The following is a 14,064-nucleotide window of genomic DNA, read 5'->3' as shown; positions in this document are numbered from 1 at the left end:
GGCTTTTGTTGCCATTGCTTTTGGTGTTTTAGACATGAAGTCCTTGCCCATGCCTATGTCCTGAATGGTACTACCTAGATTTTCTTCTAGGGTTTTTATGATATTAGGTCTAACATTTAAGTCTCTGATCCATCTTGAATTAATCTTCGTATAAGGAGTAAGGAAAGGATCCAGTTTCAGCTTTCTACTTAGGGCTAGCCAATTTTCCCAGCACCATTTATTAAAGAGGGAAACCTTTCCCCATTTCTTGTTTCTCTCAGGTTTGTCAAAGATCAGATGGCTGTAGATGTGTGGTATTATTTCTGAGGACTCTGTTCTATTCCACTGGTCTATATGTCTGTTTTGGTACCAGTACCATGCTGTTTTGGTTACTGTAGCCTTGTAGTATAGTTTGAAGTCAGGTAGCGTGACGCCTCCAGCTTTGTCCTTTTGACTTAGGATTGTCTTGGCAATGCGGGCTCTTTTTTGGTTCCATATGAACTTTAAAGCAGTTTTTTCCAATTCTGTGAAGAAACTCATTGGTAGCTTGATGGGGATGGCATTGAATCTATACATAACCTTGGGCAGTATGGCCATTTTCACGATATTGATTCTTCCTATCCATGAGCATGGTATGTTCTTCCATTTGTTAGTATCCTCTTTGATTTCACTGAGCAGTGGTTTGTAGTTCTCCTTGAAGAGATCCTTTACATCCCTTGTAAGTTGGATTCCTAGGTATTTTATTCTCTTTGAAGCAATTGTGAATGGAAGTTCATTCATGATTTGGCTCTCTGTTTGTCTGTTACTGGTGTATAAGAATGTTTGCGATTTTTGCACATTAATTTTGTATCCTGAGACTTGGCTGAAGTTGCTTATCAGCTTAAGGCGATTTTGGGCTGAGACCATGGGGTTTTCTAAATATACAATCATGTCATCTGCAAACAGGGACAATTTGACTTCTTCTTTTCCTAACTGAATACCCTTGATTTCTTTCTCTTGCCTGATTGCCCTAGCCAGAACTTCCAACACTATGTTGAATAGGAGTGGTGAGAGAGGGCATCCCTGTCTTGTGCCAGATTTCAAAGGGAATTTTTCCAGTTTTTGCCCATCCAGTATGATATTAGCTGTGGGTTTGTCATAAATAGCTCTTATGATTTTGAGGTATGTTCCATCAATACCGAATTTATTGAGCGTTTTTAGCATGAAGGGCTGTTGAATTTTGTCAAGAGCCTTTTCTACATCTATTGAGATAATCATGTGGTTCTTGTCTTTGGTTCTGTTTATATGCTGGATTACATTTATTGATTTGCGAATGTTGAACCTGCCTTGCATCCCAGGGATGAAGCCCACTTGATCATGGTGGATAAGCTTTTGGATGTGCTGCTGAATCCGGTTTGCCAGTATTTTATTGAGGATTTTTGCATCGATGTTCATCAGGGATATTGGTCTAAAATTCTCCTTTCTTGTTGTGTCTCTGCCAGGCTTTGGTATCAGGATGATTTTGGCCTCATAAAATGAGTTAGGGAGGATTCCCTCTTTTTCTATTGATTGGAATAGTTTCAGAAGGAATGGTACCAGCTCCTCCTTGTACCTCTGGTAGAATTCAGCTGTGAATCCATCTGGTCCTGGACTTTTTTTGGTGGGTAGGCTATTAATTGTTGCCTCAATTTCAGAGCCTACTATTGGTCTATTCAGGGATTCAACTTCTTCCTGGTTTAGCCTTGGGAGAGTGTAAGTGTCCAGGAAATTATCAATTTCTTCTATATTTTCTAGTTTATTTGCGTAGAGGTGTTTATAGTATTCTCTGCTGGTAGACCCTACAGCTGATGATCCTGACTGTCAGAAGGAAAACTATCAAACAGGAAGGACACGTATACCAAAACCCCATCAGTACATCACCATCATCAAAGACCAGAGACAGATAAAACCACAAAGATGGGGAAAAAGCAGGCAGAAAGGCTGGAAATTCAAAAAATAAGAGCGCATCTCCCCCCGCAAAGGAGCGCACCACATCGCTAGCAACGGATCAAAGCTGGTCAGAGAATGACTTTGATAAGATGAGAGAAGAAGGCTTCAGTCCATCAAACTTCTCAGAGCTAAAGGAGGAATTACGTACACAGTGCAAAGAAACTAAAAATCTTGAAAAAAGTGTGGAAGAATTGACAGCTAGACTAATTAATGCAGAGAAGGTCATAAACGAAATGACAGAGATGAAAACCATGACACGAGAAACACCTTACTTTTTATAGGGCAGCTTCTAACACTGTTTTCATGAAATCTGCAAAGAGACATTTTGGAGTGCTTTGAGGCCTATAGTGGAAAAGGAAATATCCTCAGACAAAAAAGATAATGAAGTTTTCTGAAAACCTGCTTCATGATGTGGATTCATCTCACAGAGCTACACCATTCTTTTCAATGAGCAGTTTGATAACACTTTTCTTGTGGAATCTGCAATAGGATATTTGGGAGTGCAATGAAGCCTGTGGTGACAAAGGAAATATCCTAAGATAAAAACGAAAAGGAAGCTTTCTGAGAAACTGCGTTTTGTTGTGTCAGTTCAACTCACAGAGTTACACTCTTCTTTCCATTGACCAGTTTGCTAACACTGTTTTCTTGGAATCTGCAAAAGGATATTTTGTACCGCATTGAAGTTTATGGTGACAAAGGGAATATCCTCAGAAAAAAACTATAAAAAACTTTCTGAGAAATTGCTTTGTGGTTTCTGAATTTATTTCACAGAGTTACGTAATTCTTTTCATGAAGCAGTATGGTAGTAATTTTTGGGGGGAATATGAGAAAGGATATTTTGAATCACCTTGAAGCCTATGGTGACAGTGGAAATATCCACAGATGAAAATTATAAAGAAGATTTCTGAGAAACTTGTTCATAATGTGGGAATTCATCTCACAGTGTTACCCCTTTCTCTCATGGAGCAGTTTGTTGACACTGTTTTCGTGTAATCTGCAAAGGGATATTTTAGAGCACATTGAGGCCTATGGTGAAAACGGGAAACATACTCAGATAAAAACTAGCAAGAAGCTTTCTGAGAAACTGCTTTGTGATGTGTGAACTCATTTAACAGAGTTACACTGTTATTTTCATTTAGAAGTGTGCTTACAGTGTTTTCTTGGAATCTGCAATGGGATATTTTGGAGCGCATTGAATCTTATGGTGACAAAGAAAACATCCTCAAACAAAAACTAGAAGGAAGCTTTTGGAGAAACTGCTTTGTGATTTCTGAATTCATATCACAGAGTCACATGATTCCTTTCAAGGAACAGTTTGGTAGCACTGTTTCTCAGGAATCTACGATTGGATATTTTGGATCGCATTGAAGGCTATGGAGGCAAAAGAATTATCCTCAGATAAAAATTATAAAGAAGCTTTCTGAGAAACTTCTTTGTGGTGTGAAAATTCATCTCACAGTGCTACCCCATTCTTGTCATGGAGCAGTATGGTAACACTGTTTTCGTGGAATCTGCAAAGGGATATTTGGGAGCAAATTGAGGCCTGTGGTGAAAAACAATATATCCTCAGATAAAAACTAGAAAGAAGCTTTCTGAGAAACGGCTTTGTGATGTGTGAATTCATCTCACAGTGTTACACTGTTCTCTTCATTTAGCAGTGTGCTAACACTGTTGTCTTGAAATCTGCAATGGGATATATCTGAGCTCATTGAAGCTTATGGTGACAAAGGAAATATCGTCATATAAAAACCAGAAAGAAGCTTTGTGAGAAAATGCTTTGTGATATGTGAATTTATCTCACAGAGCTACGCTGTTCTCTTCATTGAGCAGGTTGATAACGCAGTTTTCATGGAATCTGCAATAGGATATTTGGGAGCACATTGAGGCTGATGGTGACAAAGGAAATATCCTCAGATAAAAACAAAAAGAAGCTTTCTGAGAAACTGGTTTGTGTTGTGTGAATTCATCTCCCAGAATTGCACTGTTCTTTTCATTAAGCAGTATGATAACACTGTTTTCTTGAAATCTGCAATGTGATATTATGGATCGTGTTGAAGCATATAGCAACAAAGGAATTATTCTCAGGTAAAAACTAGAAAGAAGGGTTCTGACAAACCGCTTTGAGATGAGTTAATTCATCTCACAGTGTTGCATGATTCTTTTCATGAATCAGTCTGCTAGCACTCTTTTTGGGGAATTTGAGAAAGGATTTTTTTATCGCTTTGAAGCCTATGGTGACAAAGGAAATATCCTCAGATAAAAACGAGAAAGAAGGTTTCTGAGAAACTGTTTTAGGTTTATGAATTCATCTCACACTGTTACACGATTCTTTTCATGGAGCAGTTTAGTAGCACTGTTTATGCGAAAGCTGAGAAGGGATGTTTTGGATCACATTGAAGCCTAGGGTGACCAAGGAAATATCCTCAGATGAAAACTGGAAAGAAGCTTTCTGAGAAACTACTTTTGATGTGTGAATTCATCTCACAGAGCTACACAGCTGTCTTCATAGAGCAGTCTGATAACACTGTTTTCTTGGAATGTGCAATAGGATATTATGGATCACATTGAAGCCTACGGTGACAAAGGTAACATCCTCAGATATAACCTAGAAAGAAGCTTTCTGAGAAAGTTCCTTGTGATGTGTGAATTCACCTCAAAGAGTTACACCTTAGTTTTCATAGAGCAGTTTGCTAACACTGTGTTTGTGGAATCTGCAAAAGGATATTTTGGAGCGTATTGATGCCTATGGTGAAAAAGGAATTATCCTCAAATAAAATCCAGAAAGAAGCTTTTTGAGAAACTGCTTTGTGATGTTTGAATACATCTCACAATGCTACACAATTCTTTCATGGAGCCATTTGCTAACGCTGTTTTTATGGAATCTGAGAAGGTATATTTTTTATCGCTTTGAAGTCATTGGTGACAAAGGAAATATACTCAGATGGAAACTAGAAAGAAGTTTTCTGAGAAAGTGCTTTGTGAAATTTGGATTCATCTCACAGAGCTACACCACACTTTCATGGAGGAGGTATCTTGCAGTGTTTCTGTGGGATCTCAGATGTGATATTTTGGATAGCATTAAATCCCATGGTGAAAAATGAAATATCCTCAGATAAATACTGACGAGAAGCCTTCTGAGAAACTGCTTTGCTGTGTGTGAATTCATCTCACAGAGTTACACCATTGCTTTCATTGAGAAGTTTGCTCACACTTTTATGGCAGAAGCAGCAGTGAGGTATATGGGAGCCAATTGAGACCTGTGTTGAAAAAGGAAATATCTTCGGATAAAAGGAGGAAAGAAGCTTTCTTAGAAACTCCTTTGTGATGTGTGAATTCATCTCACACAGTTACACTAGTCTTTCATGGAGAAGTTTGCTAGCACTGTTTTTGTGGCATCTGAGAAGTGATATTTTGGATTCCTTTGAAGCATATGGTGACAAAGGAACTATAATCAGATAAAAACTAGAAGGGTGTTTCCTGAAAAAGTGCTTTGTGATGTGCATATTCATCTCACAGAGTTACACCATTCTTTCATTGAGCAGTTTGCTAACATTATTCTCGTGGAATCTGCTATGGTGTACACTGGAGTGCATTAAGCCCGATGGTGAAAAAGAAAGTCCTCAGATAAAACTTGAAAGAAGCTTTCTGAGAAACTGCTTTGTGATATGTGAATTCATCTCACAGAGTTACAGCAATCTTTCATGGAACCGTTTGCTAGCACTGTTTTTGTGGACTGTGAGAAGGGACATTTCTGATCGCTTTGAAGCCTATGATGACAAAGGAAATATTCTCAGAAAAAAACTAGAAAGAATCTTCCTAAGAAACTGTTTTGTGATGCTGAATTCATCTCACAGAGTTACACTACTTTTTCATGGAGCAGTTTACTAGCACTGTTTCTGTTTAATCTGAGAAGGGATATTTCGGATCCCTTTGAAGCCTATGGTGACAAAGGAAATATCCTCATATAAATGCTAAAAAGAAGCTTCCTGAGAAACTACTTTCGGATGTGTGTATTCATCTAACAAAGTTGCAACATTCTTTTCCTGGAGCAGTTTACTACCATTGTTTTCCTTTAATCTGCAATGGGATATTGTGAATGCAATGAGAGATAGGTGAAATAGGAAATATCCTCAGATAAAAAATGGAGAGAAGCCTTTGGAGTAACTGCTTTGTGATGTATAAATTCATCTGACAGAGGTACACCATTCTTTCATTGAGCAGTTTGCTATCACTATTTTGGTGTTATCTGCAATGGGATATTCGGGAGGGCATTGAGGCCAATGGTGAAAAAGGAAATATCCTCAGATAAATACTTGAAAGAAGCTTTCTGAGAAACTGCTTTGTGATGTGTGAATTCATCTCACACAGTTCCACAATTCCTTTCATGGGGCAGTTTGGTAGCACTGTTTTTGTGGAATCTGAGCAAGAATTCTTTGAATCGCTTTGAAGCCCATGGTGGAAAAGGAAATATCATCATTTGGAAACTAGAAAGAGGTTTTCTGAGAAACTGAAGAGAAGCCTTCTGAGAATCTGCTTTGTGACGGGTGAATTCACCTCAAAGAGTTACACCATTCTTTTCAAGGAGCAGTTTACTAACACTGTTTTAGTGGAATCTGCAATTGGATATTTCGAGCTCATTGAATAGTGTTGTGAAAAATTAAATACCCATAAAAACTGGAGAGAATCTTCGGAGAGGCTACTTTGTAATGTGTGAATTCATCTCACAAAGTTACACCATTCTTTTCATTGAGAAGTTTGCTAACACTGTTTTCACAGAATCTCCAAGGGGATATTCGGGAGCGCTTTGAGGACTATGGTGAAAAAGGAAATATCCTCAGATGAAAACAAGAAAGAAGCTTGCTGAGAAACTGTTTTATGTTGTGTGAATTCTTCTCACAGAGTTACAACTTTCTTTACATTGAGCAGTTTGCTAACACTATTTGTATTGAATCTGCAATGGGATATTTTGGAGTGCATTGAGGCCAATGGTGTCAAAGGCTATAAATTCAGTAAAAACTCAAAGAAAGCTTTCTGAGAAACTGCTTTGTGATGTGTGAATTCATCATGAAGAGATACAATTCACTAATGGAGCAATTTGGTAGCACTGTTTCTGTGGAATCAGAGAAGGGATACTGTGGATCGCTTTAAAGCCTATGGTAACAAAGGAAATAACCTGAAATAATAACAGAAAAGAAGATTTCTGAGAAAGTGCTTTGTGCTGTGTGGATTCGTCTCACATAGTTACACCTTTCTCTTCATTGAGGTGTTTACTAACACTGTTTTTGTGAAATCTGCAAAGGGATACTCGGGAGTACATTTCAGCTTTTTGTGAAAAAGGAAATAACATCAGATAAAAACTGGAGAGAAGCCTTCTGAGAAACTTCTTTGTGAATTTACACATCGCTCCCTAATATCCCATTGCAGATTCTGTGAAAACACTGTTAGAAAACTGCTCAATGAAAAGAAACGTGTAACTCTGTGAGATGAATTCACACATCACAAAGCAGTTTCTCAGAAAGCTTTTTTCTAGTTTTTATCTTAGGATATTTCCTTTTTCCCCAAAAGACTCAAAGCAATCAAAAATATCCGTCTCAGAGTCCACAAAAACAGTGCTAGCAAATGGCTCTATGAAAGAGTGGTGTACGTTAGTGAGATGAATTCACATGCCATAAAGCAATTTCTCAGAAGCTTCTTTCTAGTTTTTATTAGAGGATATTTCCTTTTTCACTTCTCAGGTTACACAAAATCAGTGCTACTAAACTGCTCCATGAAAAGAATTGCATAAGTTTGTGAGGTGAATTCATACATCACAAAGCAGTTTCTCAGAAAGCTTCTTTCTAGTTTTTCCCTTAGGCTTCCTTTCCACCATAGACCTCAGTCCTCTGGAATAATCAAAATTGTAGATACTGCAAAAAGAGTGTTGGCGTCCGAGGCCGAGGTGGCTCACGACCTGTATCACCAGCACTTTGGGATGCCGAGACGGGCGGATCACCAAGGGTCAGAGATCGGACCATGGTGAAACCCCTTCTATACTAAAAATACAAAAATTAGCCGGCGCGGTGCGGGCGCCTGTAGTCCCGCGACTCAGGAGGCTTAGGCAGATAATGGCGTGAAACCGGAGGCGGAGCTTGCAGTGAGCCGAGATCGCGCCACTGCACCCAGCCTCGTGCGACAGAGCGAGCGCCGTCTCAAAAAACAAAAAAAAAAAAAAAAAAAAAAAAAAAAAAAAGAGTGTTAGCAAACATCTCAATGAAAGAATGGTGTAACACGCTGACATGTATTCACACATCACAAGCAGTTTCTCTGAAGGCTTCTCTCCAGTTTTTTATCTGAGGATATTTCTTTTCTCACCATAGGACTCAATGTCTTTGTAATATCCCATTATGGATTCCATGAAAAACGAGTTAGCAACTGCTCGCATGTAAAGAAAGATGTAACTCTGGAGGCGAATTCATACATCACAAAGCAGTTTCTCAGAAAGGCTTCTTTATAGTTTTGTCTGAGGATTTTCCTTTTTCACCATGGGCTTCAGTGCGATCCACAACATCCCTTCTCAGATATCAAAGAAGCAGTGCTACCAAACTGCTCCATGGAAAGAATGGTGTACCTCTGTGAGATTAATTGACACATCACAAAGCAGTTTCTCAGAAAGCCTCTTTCTAGTTTTCATGTGAGTTTATGCCCTTTTTCACCATGGTCTTCAATGCAATCCACAATATCACTTCTCAGATTCCACAAAAACAGTGCTAGCAAACTGCTTCATGAAAGAGTAGTGTAACTCTGTGAGATGAATTCACACATCACAAAACAGATTTTCAGAAAGCTTCTTTCTAGTTTTAATCTGAGGACATTTCCTTTGTCATCAGATGCTTCTAAGTGATCCAAAATATTCCTTCTCAGATGAGGCAAAAACAGGGCTAACAAACTGCTCCATGAAAAGAAAGCTGTAACTCTGTGACAAGAATTCACGTATCACAAAGCAATTTCTCAAAAGACTTCTCCCCAGTTTTTTCCTGAAGACATTTCCTTTTTCACCATAGGACTCAATACTTTCAGAATATTATATTGCAGATTCCACGAAAACAGGTTTAGCAAACTGCTCCAGGAAACGTTGGTGTAACTCTGTGAGATGTACTCCCTCATCACAAGCAGTTTTTCAGAAAGTTTCTTTGTAGCTTTTATCTGAGGATATTCCCTTTATCATCATGGGCTTCAAAGCTATTCAAAATATACCTTCTCTGATTCCGTAAAACTAGTGCTACCATAGAGCTCCATGAAAAGAAAGGTGTAACTCTGTAAGACGAATTCACATAACACAAAGCAGTTTCTCAGAAAACTTCTTTCAAATTTTTATCTAAGGACATTTCCTTTCTCATCATAGGCCTCAACGCAATCCCGAACATCAAATTGCAGTTTCTGGGAAAACAGTGCTAGCAAACTGTTCAATGAAAGAATGGTGCAACTTTGTGAGATGAATTCACCCATCACAAAGCAGTTTCTCTGAAGGCTTCTATCCATTATTTATCTGCGGATATTTCTCTTTTCACCATAGCAGTAAATGCTCTCATAATATCCCATTGCAGATTCCATGAAAACAGTGTTAGCAACCTGCTCAATAAACAGAAAGGTGCAACTCTGTGAGATGGATTCACACATCACAAACAGTTTCTCAGAAAGCTTCTTTCTTCTTTTGTCTGAGGATATTTCCTTTTTACACGCAGATCTCAATGCACCCCAGAAATCTCATTGCAGATTCCGTGAAAACAGTGTTAGCAAACTACTCAATGAAAACAGTGATGTACCTCTGTGAGATGAATTCACACATGACAAAGCAGTTTCTCATAAGGCTTCTCCCTATTTTTTATCAGGAATACTTCATTTTTCACCATAGGACTCAATGCCCTTGGAATAACCCCAGGCAGTTTCCATGAAAACACTGTAAGCAAACTGCTCAATGTAAAGAAAGGTGTGACTCTCTGCAATGAATTAACACATCAAAAAACAGTTCTTCAGAAAGCTTCTTTCTAGTTCTTATATGGGAATATTTCCTTTGTCACCATAGGCTTCAAAGAGATCCAAAATATCCCTACTCAGATTCCATAAAAACAGGGCTAGCAAACTGCTCCATGAAAGAGTAGTGTAACTCTGTGAGATGAATTTACACATCACAAAGGAGTTTCTCAGAAAACCTCTTTCTTGTATTTATCCGAGGTTATTTCCTTTTTAAATACAGGCTTCAATGCCCTCCCGAATATCAAGTTGCAGATTCCAAGAAAACAATGTTAGCAAGCTTCTCAATGGAAGAACGATGTAACTCTGTGACATGTATTCACACATCACAAAGGAGTTTCTCCGAAGGCTTCGGTCCAGTTTTTATCTGAGGATATTTCCTTTTTCACCGGAGCACTCGATGCACTCACAATATCCCATTGCAGATGAAAAGAAAGGTGTAACTTTGTGAGACGAATACAAACATCACAAAGAAGTTTTTCAGAAAGCTTCTTTCTAGTTTTTATTGGAGGATATTTCCTTTTTCACCATGGGATTTAACACAATTCAAAATATCCCTTCTCAGATTCCACAAAAGCAGTGCTATAAACTGCTCCATGAAAAGAATGACGTAACTCTGTGAGATAAATTGACACATCACAAAGCAGTTTCTGAGAAAGCTTCTTTCTAGGGTTCATATGAGGATATTTCCTTTGTCACCAAAGGCTTCAAAGTGATCTAAAATATCCCTCCCTCAGATTCCACAAAAACAGTGCTAGCAAACTGCTCCATGAAAGAGTAGTGTAACTCTGTGAGATGAATTCCCATGTCACAAAGCAGTTTCTCAGAAAGCTTGTTTCCAGTTTTTCTCTGAGGATATTTCCTTTGTCATGATAGGATTCAAAGCTATCAGAAATGTCCCTTCTCAGATTCCACAAAAACAGTGTTAGCAAACGGCTCCATGAAATATTGGTGTAACTTCGTGAGATGAATTCACACATCACAAAGCAGTTTCTCAGAAAGCTTCTTTCAAGTTTTTATCTGAGGACTTTTCTTTTCACCCTTGGGGTCAATGCCCTCCCGAATACGCCATAGCAGATTTCACGAAAATAGTGTTAGCAAACTGTTCAATGGAAGAATGGTGTAGCTCTGTGAGACGAATACATACACTACAAAGCAGTTTCTCAGAAAGATTCTTTCTAGTTTTTATCTGAGGATATTTCCTTTGTCACCACAGGCTTCAAAGCAATCCAAAATATCCCTTCTCAGATTCCACAGAAACAGTGCTAGCAACCTGATGCATGAAAGAGTAGTGTAACTCTGTAACATGAATTCATACATCACAAATCAGTTTCTCAGATGGCTTGTTTCCAGTTTTTATCTGGGGATATTTCCTTTTTCACCATGGGCTTAAATGCAAACCAAAATATCCCTTCTCAGATTCAACAGAAACAGTGCTAACAAACTGCTCCATGAAAAAAATGGTGTAGGTCTGTGAGATGAATTCACACATCACAAAGCAGTTTGTCAGAAAGCTTCTTTCCAGTTTTTATCTGAGGATATGTCCTTTGTCAGCATGGGTTTCAAAGCGATCAAAAATATCATTTCTCAGATTCCACAAAAGCAGGGCTAGCAAACTGCTCCATGGAAGAGTAGTGTAACTCTGTGTGATGAATTCACACATCAGAAAGCAGTTTCTCAGAAAGCTTCTTTTAAATTTTCATCTGAGGATATTTTCTTTTTCACCATAGGCCTCAATGCCCTCCGGAATAACCCATTGCAGGAAAATAGTGTCAGCAACTGCTCAATGAAAGAATGGTGTAACCCTGTGAGATGAATACACACATCACAAAAGAGATTCTCAGAAAGCTGCTTTCTAAATTTTATCTAAGGATATTTCCTTTGTCACCATAGGGTTCAAAGCGATCCAAAATATCCCTTCTCAGATTCCACAGAAACAGTGCTAGCAAACTGATCCGTGAAAGAGTAGTGGAACTCTGTGAGATGAATTCACACATCACAAAGCAGTTTCTCTGATGGCTTGTTTCCAGTTTTTATCTGAGGACATTTCCTTTGCCATGGTGGGATTCAATGCATTCAGAAACGTCCCTTCTAGGTACCCCAAAATCAGTGCTGGCAAACGGCTCTATGAAAGATTTGTGTAACTCTGTGAGATGAATTCACACATCACAATGCAGTTACTCTGAAGTCTTCTCTCCAGTTTTTATCTGAGGATATTTCCTATTTCACCATAGCACTCATTGCGCTAGCAATATCCCATTGCAGATTAAAGGAAAACAATGTTACTAAACTGCTACAGGAAAAGAACTTTGCAAGTTTGTGAGATGACTACACACATCACACAGCAGTTTCTCAGACAACTTCTTTCTAGTTTTTCAATGAGGATATTACTTTTGTCCCACAAGCTTCAAGCAATCCAAAATATCCCTTCTCAGATTCCACAAAAACAGTGCTAGCAATCTGCAACAGGAAAGAGTTGTGTAACTCTGTGAAATGAATTCACATATCACAAAGCTGTTTCTCAGAAAGCCTCGTCCCAGTTTATATCGAAGGATATTTCCTTTTTCACCATGGGGTTCAAAGCAATCCGAAATATCCCTTCTCAGATTCCACAAAAACAGTGCTGACAAACTGCTCCATGAAAAGGGTGGTGTAACTCTGTGAGATGAATTCACACATCACAAAGCAGTTTCTCAGAAAGCTTCCTACTAGTTTTTATCTGATTATATTTCCCTTGTCACCATAGGCTTCAAAGCAATCGAAATATACCTTCCCAGATGCCACAAAAGTAGTGCTAGCAAACGGCTCCATGAGAGAGTAGTGTAACTCTGAGATGAAATCACACATCACTAATGAGCTTCTCAGAAAGCTTGTTTCCAGTTTTTTTTTAAAAAAATTATTTTTTTAATTATTATACTTTAAGTTCTAGGGTACATTGGCATAAGGTGCAGGTTTGTTACATATGTATACTTTTGCCATGTTGGTGTGCTGCACCCATCAACTCGTCAGCACCCATCAATTCGTCATTTATATCAGGTATAACACCCCAATGCATATAACTCCCCCCTCCCTCCTCCCCATGATAGGCCCTGGTGTGTGATGTTCCCTTTCCCAAGTCCAAGTGATATCATTGTTCAGTTCCCACCTATGAGTGAGAACATGAGGTGTTTGGTTTTCTCTTCTTGTGATAGTTTGCTAAGAATGATGGTTTCCAGCTGCATCCATGTCCCTACAAAGGACGCAAACTCATCCTTTTTTATGGCTGCATAGTATTCCATGGTGTATATGCGCCAAATTTTCTTAATCCAGTCTGTCACAGATGGACATTTGGGTTGATTCCAAGTCTTTGCTATTGTGAATAGTGCCACAATAAACATACGTGTGCATGTGTCTTTATAGCAGCATGATTTATAATCTTTTGGGTATATACCCAGTAATGGGATGGCTAGGTCATATGGTATTCCTAGTTCTAGACCCTTGAGGAATTGCCATACTGTTTTCCACAATGGTTGAACCAGTTTACAATCCCACCAACAGTGTAAAAGCGTTCCTATTTCTCCACATCCTCTCCAACACCTGTTGTTTCCTGACTTTTTAATGATTGCCATTCTTTTTTTTTTTTTTTTTTTTTTTTTTTTTTTTTTTTTTTTTTTTTTGAGACGGAGTCTTGCTCTGTCACCCAGGCTGGAGTGCAGTGGCCAGATCTCAGCTCACTGCAAGCTCTGCCTCCCGGGTTCCCGCCATTCTCCTGCCTCAGCCTCCCGAGTAGCTGGGACTACAGGCGCCCGCCACCTCGCCCAGCTAGTTTTTTGTATTTTTTAGTAGAGACGGGGTTTCACCGTGTTAGCCAGGATGGTCTCGATCTCCTGACCTCATGATCCGCCCGTCTCGGCCTCCCAAAGTGCTGGTTTCTCCACATCCTCTCCAACACCTGTTGTTTCCTGACTTTTTAATGATTGCCATTCTAACTGGTGTGAGATGGTATCTCATTGTGGTTTTGATTTGCATTTCTCTGATGGCGAGTGATGATGAGCGTTTTTTCATGTGTCTGTTGGCTGTATGAATGTCTTCTTTTGAGAAATGTCTGTTCATATACTTTCCCCACTT

The sequence above is a fragment of the Rhinopithecus roxellana genome, chromosome 9 (assembly GCF_007565055.1).
Source record: "Rhinopithecus roxellana isolate Shanxi Qingling chromosome 9, ASM756505v1, whole genome shotgun sequence".
NCBI lineage: Eukaryota > Metazoa > Chordata > Mammalia > Primates > Cercopithecidae > Rhinopithecus > Rhinopithecus roxellana.
The sequence above is the reverse complement of the archived record's forward strand: the minus strand, read 5'-3'. Positions refer to the sequence as shown.